At 34.4% G+C, this 10,602-nt stretch overlaps 1 long non-coding RNA gene across 1 annotated transcript; it reads left to right on the top strand.

Moving 5' to 3' along the window:
• Positions 1-7,094: 7,094 nt before the first annotated feature.
• On the top strand, positions 7,095-7,760 carry LOC147511766 (uncharacterized). Its single transcript, XR_015217065.1, has 3 exons — positions 7,095-7,134; positions 7,543-7,626; positions 7,728-7,760. It is a non-coding gene; the product is annotated as an uncharacterized LOC147511766 (long non-coding RNA).
• Positions 7,761-10,602: the final 2,842 nt, after the last annotated feature.

The following is a 10,602-nucleotide window of genomic DNA, read 5'->3' as shown; positions in this document are numbered from 1 at the left end:
GAAATTATAACAAAATACTTAGATACCAAGCAAAATATTCTCTTGCATGAAATCTTGTAGAAACTTTCCAATCCCGCTTGCCCTTGATCTTCGATTTGAATTGTTTCATCCATTATTTATTTTCTCCAATAATATCATGGTGTTTATGGAATGGGGAATATTGAGAATTAATAATAATGGTAAGGGAAAATATTTAGGTGGGGAAAATTTTTGCATGAAAATGGAAGGAAAAAATATATATAGTTTGCGGCTAAGATTTTGCATGATTTGGTAATAATGAATGATAGAAAACAAAGAAAATTGACTTTGGAAATAATATAAAAACTAGCCATGCAGCCCGACCTGTGGCCGGGCCTGTTATTCTTAAACCCATCATGTCTGGGCCTATATTTAAGGGAAGCACTTGGAAGTTTAACATATCCATATCCAATAAGTAATCCATATCCATATCTATTAACTAATACATATCCATATATATTAACTAATACATATCCATATCCATATCCAATAACTAATACATATCAATTAACTAATCCATTGTTTTTTAGAATTTGTTTTTTTTTATCCCATGCGTACATTTGAAATAATGAAATAATGCGTAGCTTTGTTTTTTGTTTTAGCATAACACATGAAAGGACAATTTTAATTTATATTAAATTAGAGAACAGGCCAAATTCAGGTTATTCTTAAACCCATCATGTCTGGGCCTATATTTAAGGGAAGCACTTGGAAGTTTAACATATCCATATCCAATAAGTAATCCATATCCATATCTATTAACTAATACATATCCATATATATTAACTAATACATATCCATATCCATATCCAATAACTAATACATATCAATTAACTAATCCATTGTTTTTTAGAATTTGATACATTTGAAATAATGAAATAATGCGTAGCTTTGTTTTTTGTTTTAGCATAACACATGAAAGGACAATTTTAATTTATATTAAATTAGAGAACAGGCCAAATTCAGGGTTAGTTTGGTAAGAAGGCAAGTAATTATTTTTCAAATAGGGACTGTTTTAAAAACTTTGCTGATGTGGCTCACTATGAGCATCTTGGGAGAAACGGATATTAATATAGGTAGGATATGATCTTGTGAATAGAAATTGGTATAAATTAAAGATACCAAGAATATTTCCAAACAATATATAAGAATACTAAGAAGAGACATGAAGTATATGGACAAGCTGTAATATACACTAGTAGCTAGCACTAACCTCACACCTTTAGAGAGTAATCTTTGCCTCCACCCAATGAGTCTTCTTTGTATTGTTTCTATAACAGGATCCCAAGTACTCTTCCTTTTATAACTAGCTCCAAGTGGCAGGCCAAGGTACCTACAATGTAAAGTCCCAACTTCACACCTCATGGTTCTTGTTAGAACCTTTATATATTCCACGGTATAGTACCAACAAGATAAATGGATGTCTTAGCCATATTTGCTTTTAATAAATCGGATACTGCTTGAAAAATAAGTATAATAGATTTCCACAAGTAATTATGATACTGAAGACTCATAAGTCCACAGTCACGTAAAAAATGATAGCTCGAATTTAAAATTTCAAATCACATAAGAATAGGAAAATTGTCAAATTTTATGGAATTTATTGGTTGCGATTTTCTAATTTTTTGTGAATAAAATAACAAAATTTTGCACTGCCCCTTTGTACAAACTATAGTTATCACAATGGAGTCGTGGATCATTGAAAATTAGCACTGATAATTGAAGCTTCTAATGACAATGATCAAGTGCGTGAGAGGAAAAGAAATGACAATTAATGATAATATCATAGCTTACTATTGAATAAGCAAGTTGGGATCGTCAATTTTATTTCCTTAAACCCACATTCATTTTTTTTTTCCAAGTTTACTTTTTTTTCTTAAAAAAGAATGGTTGGAAGGAATTACTTAATTAACAGACATGATAATCGAATATAATGGTACAATATAAACAAGAATCAAGTCTTGCAAAGACGGTTGTGCATAACCAAATAAATGTTGATAGTTGGAAATGAAAAAGTAGGTATGTGTTAACGGTGATGCTATGAGAGTTGTAACATTATACTAATGAGGGAAACCAAGAAGAAGAAGAATGGATGCTAAAAAATAAGGGTTAAAGAGTATGCTCATACTCCACCATGCAGTTCATATATACTTAACCTGCCTTAGGTGTTAAGTTACCCTAATACATGAGAATAGGAAATATGTACTAGATACAATTCAATTTGGCATTCCAAACTAATAGGCGCGCACATATAGATAAAGCATACATGATAGGCGCCCGCCCATACCAACAATCCACACTTATAGAAACGTGGGAAAATACATACTTCAACACTCCCCCTCATAATTATGCAAACTATGCATATTACAGCTTGGATTACATAAATAAAAAAGATAAAACTATTACTCCCCCTTTCGCATAACTGTCTTTAGTTGAAGATCGAACTCGAACAACTGTTGAGTCGTTCTGGAAAGTGAAACTGTTCGTCGGTTTAGGCAATGACCTAAATTGAATATTGAAGTTGTAACATAGTCACAAACTATAACCATAACACTTGTTTAGTGGCGCACTGCTTGGTTGTTGTTCACTCCATTTTCTGCTATGGTTGTCATAATATAAATTACAAACAATAACATTGATTTGATGTGCACTTCTTGGTTGCTACTATCAGTATCACTATTGTAGTCAACAAAATATTATTCTGAATACTTAATACTGGTGTAGTTAAGGCTTCACTGTCACTTGAATACTGAAAGCACTAGTGCAGTTTAGGCATGACTGCTAGCTACTTGAAAACACAAGTGCAATTTAGGCGTGACTGTTACCTGAAAGCAAATGATGCAGTTTAGATGTGACTGCTACCTGAATATCAACTGATGTAGTTTAGGCGTGACTGCTACCTGAATAGAATACTAAATAATGTGCAGTTTAGGCATAACTGCAACCTGAATAGAATACTGAATAGTGAATAGTGGGAATGCCATTTTCTCATATGAATATAGATCTCATACTCTTCCACATACGTTTCCATATTCTCCCCTTCAAGTTGGAACATAGGAACATACATTTTATTTTTGTATATTCCAACTTGACCAATACTAACAATATGATTGTAACATACTCCTACATGTTTGTTCTTCTCTGTAATATTGTTCAACACAATATTTATCTGCAATACTATAGAACACCTTTAGAATGATGCACTATAAACTCATAAGAATACTGTAGAGTTATCAATACATCACGTGGAATTCCACTTGCCTCAAATACTACTCAGTATCACATATCTCCATATTCTCCCCCTCAAGTTGGAATATAGAAAGACATTTATAAATTCCAACTTGGACTTGAAACAGAGGACATCAAATACTTTGTTCACCAATACCAATTGTGGAAGCTAGAACATGAATAAAGCAAAATGGAAACAGGATCACCAAAATCGCAAACAGGAAAACGCAAATAAAAAAAATTGGTTGAAACTAACATATATATATTTGAAATTGACCGGTTTTTGTCATCTCTTTCACCCATTTTCGTCCATAATAGATCAGAACAAACCATGAACCAAATCAAACACCAAAGCTATAAACTATATCCAATCGAAATCAATATGTGGGTTAACCCAAATCATATTCGGCACATGAACATAAATCAAATGTAACTTCAACAAACCATCCTCAAAAATCAGATCTAAAATGCAAATCTTATTGAACATCTCGCCAAATCAAGCCAACAAACATATACCAAAAGCCGAGCAAGTGCAACTCCAAACAAAAATATCCAAAGCAGAAATCATATACTAAGATCAAACAAGTAAGCAACAAGGTTTCAATACAAATAAGACCCAAGAATGTGACACATTCAACATGAATCACCAAAGCAGGTTTGCAATGATACAAGTCACTAGTAAGTTAATCACAGAGTACTGTTGAAATCGATATTGTGAACCAATACTTTCAATCAAGAAACCCAACGATTTCAATAAAGTTTCTGAATCATGCAAGTTGTCGAGGAAACCAAGATGAAACAGAAGCCGGCCTCTAATCAAGATACCAAGGGGGAGAACTTCAAACTTTGTCGGTATCCTTAGGTTACCTTCTTGTATAGTTTTTTGAACTCGTATGCAGCAATAATCTTTAAGACAATTAGATACTCGTTTCTTCTTGTTAGAAAAATAGAAACTTGAATACTAAAAACTGATTTTTTTTAATTATTATTTATTTTTATACTGATTTTGTAGGCAACTCTCCTAGGATACCAATACACCCATATTTGAATATGATGCTCTAATACCATATTAATAGTGATGCTAGGAGAGTTATAACATTATATTAATGAGGGAAACCAAGAAAAAGAATGGAGGCTGGAAAATAAATGTTAGAGAGTATACTCATCCTCTACCCATTAGTTTATATATATATATATATATATATATATATATATATGGGGTGGGATAGAGGCACAGTTACTGTAGCCACATTATGGGCACAGTGAATCCAAACCATTGATCTGTAGCAAATCCTATGGACATAGTCTACTCTATATTACCAAATCGAAATAAACGAAATTTCAGAAAAACAAAATTTTTGCTGAAACAAAAATCGTGTTTTTCTTCTTCTCCAAAATTAGATCGAAAATTTTTCTACCCTCTTCTCTCGAATTCCAAGATTGAGGAGGTTGATTAAGTCTTTTCAATTTAGCCAGTTACATCCGATTTTACGATTTCTTGTTGGTTGTGGTATATTCCTCGGGTTGTAAACAGTTAATGCATTTGTTTAAAGAACCAATAGATCAAGGAAATTGCTTGTGGGCTTTTCATTATAGGTTTTAAGTACCCCTTTTCCTTTTGCTGATTGAGATGATGGTTAAATTTATACTGCACTTTATTTGCCAAAGATGTTTGCATTGGTGTGTTTTTAGACAACCTACTCTGCAGGCTTACCCCAATATATCTCTTTTCTTTGCTTAGTTTCCTTTTGGCCGGAGGTTTCTTAGCTTTTGTTTTGTTTTGTTTTTTTTTGCCTTCATTTCTAAGTTGCAGTGAATATATTGGAAGTGTTGAATTGTATTGTATGCTCATAAGTCGATCTTTGTTTAGTATTTTTCTCCTTTATTTAAATGATATTTGCTATCGACATTGTTAGAAATTAAGTGGTGTTTCCCCTCTTTCAATTGAGTGTGGATTTTGTATGATAAAGTTGACTTGCAATACAAGATATAATTTTTAGATTCCATATATAAGTGCTTATAGAGTTATAGTTTGATCCTAAATTAGTTTATTTTCCAATGTATTGCCAAGAAAAACGTGTCCGATGGTGTTCATCTTGTGCTAGGCCTATCAATGTTGTCTGGAAGGCGTGCTATTTGCTTGGAATTCATAGACAAGGTGTGTTGATAAATGAAGCTTACTAGATTCAGTTTGATTTGTAATAGAGCAAGGGCGACCACCTAGCAACCATAAGTGAAGCTAAAGGTCATTTCTCGAAGTTTTTTGCTTCGGCTTGGTAATGGTTCTTGAGGTGGTCAAAGTCCAAGGTGACAATCTACTTCACTACACAATTGAGACAAATATCGATTGAGTATTCACAATCCAGCCCTTGTCCGTCTCACTCTCAAAACAACCGGATACCACCATTTTACTTTACATGCTTAGGGACCCAACACAAACCAAGGCTTTCCAACCCGAACTCCACTTCATCTCCTCCAATCACTATGCTTCTTTTCTTCTGTGTTGCAATGTTTTGACAAACTCAAGTTTGAAATTTTCCTGCACGATTTCCCTTCTTCATTTGTAATATATGGGGGGATTCAAGCAAGCTTGGTTTGTGTGCGTGGACAGGCTTTTAAAAGCCAGAAAGGCGGCATGGAGTAGACTGGAGTGTATATATATGTGTTTAAAAACAAATGTATGAAAAATTCTATTAATAAAATTCGTTCAGAGGCCATTTTAACATGGGTGCCTCTGCGACGATTGGTTCTATGTCCTATTGTATACAATATACGTGTCATGAAAAGCATCGATTACTTCATTCTTTTTGGGAACTTCATTGAAATTTCCACAAGTTCTCTTATAAAGAGCTCGCTACCACATAAGAATGAAGTTTGTGTCGGTTGTTCTTCTTTCTCTGGCGACCACGATCTTTGTCCTAATTGAACGACAATTTATCAAACTGCCGGTTTAAATAATGCCTTGATTTCCAAGATCTTACTGGACCTTAATCTTCTCCAAGACCAATATTTAGCATTGGTTTGTTTGTCGATACACTACTCACTCTGAGCCTGACCTAAAAATGCAATCTTGTGATACGAGATGCTTTTGGTCTAAAGATCTCAACAATTCATCACTTTTACTTCTACTTGTCTTTTGGTTTCACTCTTTTATTTCCACTTTTTGATTGGGTTCATGATCATATTACCGCCGGTGATGTTTTAGAATATTACGATCGGTGTAAACTTCATGATGGTTCCTTCAATATTCCAAATTGTCTTGAGGGTATGTAAACTCACCCAAATGGTTCCTCCTACATTGTATGAAAAGTGCTCATGGGTTATAGGTCAATCTTATTTTGTTCTTCTATATTACTATATGTGTTATTACTTCCCCCGGCATCTATTTTATATTTTCTTAGTTATATGTTTCTGGTGTTGCTTACCTTATTCCAATCAATTCAGTTTAACTTACTTTGGAGTTCAATCTCTCCTACTTTCAGGTACCAAATCTGCTACATGTTGTCAAGAGAAGAAGAATAAGACAACACCTCAGTCGAAAGAATATATTTTTCCGGGATGCTTTCATTTGTCAGTAAATAAACCAATTAAACATGTTAAATCTCTAGATAATTTAGTGAAATAATTGAATTGTAGACTGGTGTAGGGTTTGATTGCAATCACTAGTGATACGAAGGTTTCAAAATTTCATTTGATTGTGCTCTCTCACTATGATTACTTCTAAGTAAATCTGGATTGTCAATTTTAGGTTTAAGAATTTAAACTGTAATCAGCCCGTTTTTTTATTTTTCGCTGCGCTACTTCAATAGATATTGTTCCTCACGAGAGCCCATTTGTTGACCATGTTCGCCAATTTCACGTGGTGGAGAATGGGAATGGGAAAATCTGGTAAAAACCTCATATGTTGCATTTTGAGTAAACTCTTTTGATGGTAGATTTCTAACAGAAAGTTGTTTTGCTCTGTGTGGGTTTCATGGCTTAGTTTCTGCTTTGTTTCAACCTAAGTAAAACATCAAGTAACTTTCCTCTGAGGTTGAAACACGACTTTAATCTTCATTTGTGACTATGATTTCTAAATCACACAAGATGTATGTTGTAATGATGTAAACAAAGCAAGCATGTCAAGTAGATTTCTGTTTCATTACTTGTTGATGGTATGTGGGAGGAAGCATGCAAGTGCTTTTTAATGTCCACGCCAAGAGGGATTCTTCACACTCTTACTTTGTTTACATTTTGCTTTACGTTCTTAACATTTTCCAGTAACCTTTCTTTCTATACATTTGTGTGTCCTTGTAGATCACAGCATGTGCAAAATGCAATTCAAGAAAAGGTCAGAAAACTTTGGAGGAAGCAAATATGAAGCTAATTCAGGTTCCGAAGGTAGTTTCCATCTTGATCTTTGTTTACCCATATTGTCTAATGGGAATGGATTACGTTGTTGGTCCTGATAAGAACTAGGCTAATAGTTGTTAATCTTGCAGGCCCCAAAGGACTCAGACATAGTTGTCGTACCAGCGGCAAACTTTAAAGACCCGAGAAAAGAAAAGGTTTGCCTAACGAGTGGCACCAATACCTAGGGATACCGTCCTCAAAAAAGTCATAACATCAATGGCTATGTGATGATCTGTACATATCAATAGTATGCTGAAATTGTCTTGTCAACCCTTTCTCACTAAGGTCATGACCAAAAGAATACCTTGTAACCTAGTGTACGATAAATCATTTATGTTTACAACGGTATTTCAATTTAATTGAAAAATCACCGCATCTTTGTCAAAAGTTGTAATTGGATGTCTTGCACTTTCTTGATAATGAAATGTTTGTATTTTGAAAGGTTATTATAGAGGTTAACAATTCAAAATACAACTTGAAAAATACGGAACACAATGATTCAAATATAAATGGGATTAAAGAATTCATTAGAATTACTGTTGAAGTAGGGAGGTTTCGGATCCTCTTAAAAGCGACACTCGATTCTAACATCACACGACAATCCCAGTTAGACCATGTAACAACACAAAATTTGTGTGCTTAATTCCCTTGTCTTCCAACCACTTATCATGCATCGGTAAAAGCTTCACTAAGAGGAACGCCTCTTTCTACTTGGCACCACACGCAATCGTTCTGAGGATTATTATTAGCATTACGCATCGATGCATCAATAGTATGGTTCAATTATCGAATGAGCACGATAAGAACTAATTGTATGGAATGGGTATTAATAGATCACTCGGACTCATTGTAATCAAAGAGGACGAGAATATGATTAGGGGACAAAACATCGATATATTGATGACTTGGTAGTCGGTCATCATTTGTGGCCCAACTAAACAAAATAAGTCGAGAATATGTAGTGAATTTCGGTTACATGTATTCAATGATTCTCGCAACAATGTGAAATTGAAGTAAGATGGCAATTTGTAGAAACTCTATCGTACTCTTAAAAATCATATCATGTTTTCTTGTTCCACACTTCGCTTGAGACCGACAATAAACAAGAGCTTGAAACGTAGTATCCTTCTATATGAATACTCCATTGGCAAACTGAAAGTATGGCAATCACGTAAAGTCCAAGGGGAACAAAATCACGGACCCTAATAAATAGAATCTTGGTTTTAGAAAATCAGAAATGAAGGTCAAGGAACGTAACACTAAAACCGTAAGCAAAAACTCAACTATCGACAACATTAACAATGAGATCGATCCTTAGCAGTTCCATAGATAATGAGAATGGCGTTGATGATGGGAAAATGGCGAACATGAAGAACATTATCTTAGATTTCCAAGCAATAAACATCCTAATAAAACATTACCACTGCTTTTCCATAAACTATCAATTATTGCAAACACACTTGCTCACCCAGGAAGAATGTTATCATATGTTAGAGCTTCAGCAGCTTCTTGCAAAGCAGCAACAACCGAACTCTGAAACCTCAAATCAGCAAAGCAACAACAAACATCTATTACGCAAAGAAGCAACAGCAACATCAAACATATATTACGCAACAGAGAACCCATTCGTGAATTCTGGAGAGAAGAGGGTAGAAAAATTCTCGATCTAATTTTGGAGAAGAAGGTAAACACGATTTTTTGTTTATTTCGTGTTTTTTGTTTCGCAAAATTTTGTTTTTCTGAAATTTCGTTTATTTCGATTTGGTAATGTAGAGTAGACTATGTCCATAGGATTTGCTACAGATCAATGGTTTGGATTCACTGTGCCCATAATGTGGCTACAGTAACTGTGCCTCTATCCCACCCCATATATATATATATATATATATATACTTAACCTACCTTGGGTGTTAAATTATCTTAATACATGAGAATAAGAAATACGTATTAGATACGATTCAGTTTGGCATTCCAAATTGATAGGCACGCGCCTATAGATAAAGCATACATGATAGGCGCCCGCCCATACTAACAGACCACACTTAGAGAAATGTGGGACAATACATACTTCAACAATATGTTTGTTCAAGAATAAGGACTACAAACTTTTGAATCGTTTAGTTTTCATTTTTGGAGGGAGGACATGTCTTTAGTTGTTCAACACAGGTCACAAACTTCACTCACTATCACAAATGATGTCCACAATTTTCTTCTTTAGAATCTTTGTGTTAGGCACTTAGGCCTAGAGATTTTATTGGTATCACTATTTTCTCCCTTAACCCTCTTAGACTGGGAAACAAGGGGTGGTGTTTTATCTAGTAAGGCTATGTGCTAGTTTACAAAAATCCACCTCAACAATTTTCCTCTCGGAACTACATCCATAAGTTGTGAGCCTTTTTGTTTCATCACCAATACCAACAGACTTTCCAGAGAAGTAGCCTCTAGGACATATATATTATTTTTATACTTTGTGTCACAATTACACAAACTCCATCTGAATCCCAGAGGCGCTGGAGTACGTCGCTCAGGAGAGTAGCATTATACCTATACTTATCTCGATTCTTATGCCTTAAGTCGAAGGCCAATATTGCAATGCGTTGTAGAGTTGGGACGGTTAGCCTATCCAATCCTACACTACGCTCATATATACTTCTATAATAACCATAAATCTTGGTAGCATCGTATTGTTCTTTCTTAACCAGCTTAGGACATCTTCAATGGGGTGTGTAGAATTACATCTCCACCTAGGCTCCACATAGGTGCTATTAGGATTTTCCAACTCTAATTGCATACTATTGTATAGTCTATAAATATCCACACTATATACTCTCCAATGGAGAAGTGTAAAAAAAATTGGATTTTAAACTCGAACGTCATTTTAAGTGGACGTCCGAGTTGAAAAATTACAAATTATGACTTTAGAATTAGAAAGGGACGTTATTTAAAGTGACGTCCGATTTTTTT

The sequence above is a fragment of the Coptis chinensis genome, chromosome 3, assembly GCF_015680905.1.
Source record: "Coptis chinensis isolate HL-2020 chromosome 3, ASM1568090v1, whole genome shotgun sequence".
Classification (NCBI taxonomy): domain Eukaryota; kingdom Viridiplantae; phylum Streptophyta; class Magnoliopsida; order Ranunculales; family Ranunculaceae; genus Coptis; species Coptis chinensis.
This window is presented reverse-complemented; position numbering and strand designations above follow the sequence as displayed.